We start from the raw sequence: 2,500 nt of genomic DNA, 5'->3' as shown, positions 1-2,500 counted from the left end.
CATAGTCAAATAAATCATTCTCAAAAAGATGTCTCACAATTCCCCATACCCGTGACACTCTGCAGAAGAACCGTTTATTTAGATAAATCCTGGAATTGCCCTGCTCACCCCACCTCTCCCTGCTGTTAGGAAAACCACCCGCAGTCATCCCGCAAGGAAGGATTGCACTCCCATTCTTCTACGGAATATACTGTATGACGTACACATTTCAAAAATAGTCCCGGTTTGTTTTAAAACACCCTCTTCCAGTAAAGCCACCTATTACAAAGAGACAACTGACTAAGTGTTAGCTTACAGCGCTAATTCACCCATGACAACAGAGGGAATGAGGTAAGTGAAGTCAGGATGAAGTTGAACATAAACAAACCCAGTGAGTGCTAACAGCTGTCTCGTCAGTCACCGTGCAGTCTGTATGGACTGCAGGAGAACAAGCTCACTCGCTGTGGGCCGAAGAACATGAAGAGAAAGAAGCTGCATTTGTAGATAACTAGGAAAGCACTCCGAGAGCGCAGAACGTCCGTCAAGCAAAATCATAAGCGCTTCCTGGAATCAGACGGTAACACAGGTCACTCCCAAAATGTGCTTCTTCCTTGGATAATTTCGGACCTTCCCTAAAAATTTAGTTGAAATCCATCCATAACATTTTGAGTTATCTTGTGAACAAACAAACAGACAGAGAGACAGACAAACAAACAAACCCCGATGAAAACATAACCTCCTTGGTGGAGGTAATTACTGTGTGTGAATGGAGCCAGAGACAGGCCTTGGCTTCCAAGGACGCTGCACCTGCTGCTGTTACACTGGGAGCCATTAGGGGGCGCTGTGCACTTTTACTTACACGTCAAAGACAAAAAAAAAGGACCAGCAAACACAAACACACACACACACACACCGACATACACACATTAAAGAAGAGGGGCACCCAGAAACATGTAAAGTAAGACAAGCTCACCGACACACACACACACACACACACACATACACTTAAGTAAAGGAAGAGACATACAAACATGTGCGCACGTTAACGAAGTGAAGAGAGATGTGTGTGCAGTGTATTTTTAGAATGAGATGACCAGACAAGAACACACTCCTCTTATTCTATGATAGAACACATTCCAATTGTGTGGGATTCTATGGCAGAGGTCATTCCAATGCTCATTCTCTACAACAGCTCTTCATAGTGTTCCATTCACATGAATGACATGAATGACTTCTGCTTTACGTCGGAGTCCTGTTCACCCAGTCAAGATTAATTTTTCGATAATGAGCGGCGGACAATACATCATCCCTTACTTAATATGTTGGTGGTGTCAGAGCCAAGCAACAGTCTTGTCAAAGGAAAACTGATCGACGGAGGACATCGACTTGGCGTCACTCGAGTGTGTGTGTGAGTGACCTGAACGTCCAGGTGAGGTATCCTGCACACCGACGGGCAGGTGTGCTTGTGTGTGTGGATGCGGGAGTGCAGCTGGAGTAGGGGTGGGGAGAGAGGGGTGGTCTGGCACTGTCAGCACCACGGACAGCTCCTGGTGGTGAGTACCTCTCTCTCTCTCTGTCTGCTCTGCTCTGGGAATCACACCCCTCAGTCTCGCTTTACTGCCCCCTGCAGGGGAACACAAGCACGTCCCTGTGCAGCAGGTCAACACAAGCACACAGCAGAAAGCGTTTGCCGTTTGGTGTTTCAAAAAGCAATAAAGTATTTCTACATATAGGGACACACATATCTATAAACACAGTTATTTGCAAATAGTGAATTCGAAACTGCACTTCTTATATTGGCAGAGCAACTCTCTGTTTGTGTTACACCATACTCAACTATGTAAACCACCTTTTTCATGGCTATTACACTGTCCTTTGAAATTTAAGTGTATGACCCGCTGTTAACGTACACCCAAATTCACTTATCCGAATCTGTCAACAGTGTACTGACCTAGCATTACAAATTGCACATATTAGAATATCCAGGAGAACAAAGTTTTTCATTATTTTATCTCTGTGTGTAGCAGTCCCCCTAAAATCATTACTGTGTCACTCATTATCGCCATCTTCTGGCCATATGGTGATACAGCATGTCCAAGGTCCCCCATGCATGCTTGGGTCACCTTCTAATTAGCAGTATTGTAACTCACTATCTGATTGATAGCATTGTAAGTGTTGGCTTGTTAGAGCGGCAGGATTTACAACATAGCTGAATCTACACTAGAGTTCAAAGCAAACAGGGAAGAAACTGGAAAGACAACAAAAGAAAGAAAGAAAGTAAGAAAGAAAGAAAGAAAGAAATAGAGAAAGAAAGAAAGAAAGAGCAAATACGTGAGCGTGTACTGTAGATGGTGAGGTGACAAGTGTACTGCACTCAGAGGACACAGAGGATGAAGTGGATCTCCAAGTTAGTGAGACTTGATTTTATTCTCATGTGAGTTCCATTAGGCATTACTCGGTTCTGCAGGCTATACTCAGCACAAGAAATCTATAAAGTAATAAATAAAAGGAAAAACAAAAA

This window comes from Sardina pilchardus, chromosome 4 (genome assembly GCF_963854185.1).
Source record: "Sardina pilchardus chromosome 4, fSarPil1.1, whole genome shotgun sequence".
In the NCBI taxonomy this organism is placed as follows: Eukaryota; Metazoa; Chordata; class Actinopteri; order Clupeiformes; family Clupeidae; genus Sardina; species Sardina pilchardus.
Note: the sequence above shows the minus strand (reverse complement) of the source record.